Source organism: Sinocyclocheilus anshuiensis, unplaced genomic scaffold, assembly GCF_001515605.1.
Source record: "Sinocyclocheilus anshuiensis isolate Anshui unplaced genomic scaffold, SAMN03320099.WGS_v1.1 scaffold1626, whole genome shotgun sequence".
NCBI classification, from domain to species: domain Eukaryota; kingdom Metazoa; phylum Chordata; class Actinopteri; order Cypriniformes; family Cyprinidae; genus Sinocyclocheilus; species Sinocyclocheilus anshuiensis.
Genome location: NW_015547254.1, coordinates 1209015 through 1209282, shown reverse-complemented (window position 1 = coordinate 1209282; position 268 = coordinate 1209015). Strand labels below are relative to the sequence as shown.

At 26.5% G+C, this 268-nt stretch overlaps 1 protein-coding gene across 1 annotated transcript in view; it reads left to right on the top strand.

Moving 5' to 3' along the window:
• ctnnd2a (catenin (cadherin-associated protein), delta 2a) overlaps positions 1-268 on the top strand; it is a 179813-nt gene that overhangs the window by 133352 nt on the left and 46193 nt on the right. The window lies entirely within an intron of this gene.

Below are 268 nucleotides of genomic sequence, written 5' to 3'. Positions count from 1 at the left end.
AAATAGTTGTATCTCGGCCAAATATTGGCCTATCCTAACAAACCATACATCAATGGAAAGCTTATTTGTTTAGATTTCAAATTATGTAAAAATCTCAATTTCACAAAATTTACCCTTATGACTGGTTTTGTGGTCCAGGGTGACACATTTTCTTTGTTGTTTCTAGTCTTATTGTATTATTAGTTATATAATATAACAATGTACATTTATGATATAATGTATTGGATCTATTTTTTGTGTTATCCTATATCCTATATATATATATATA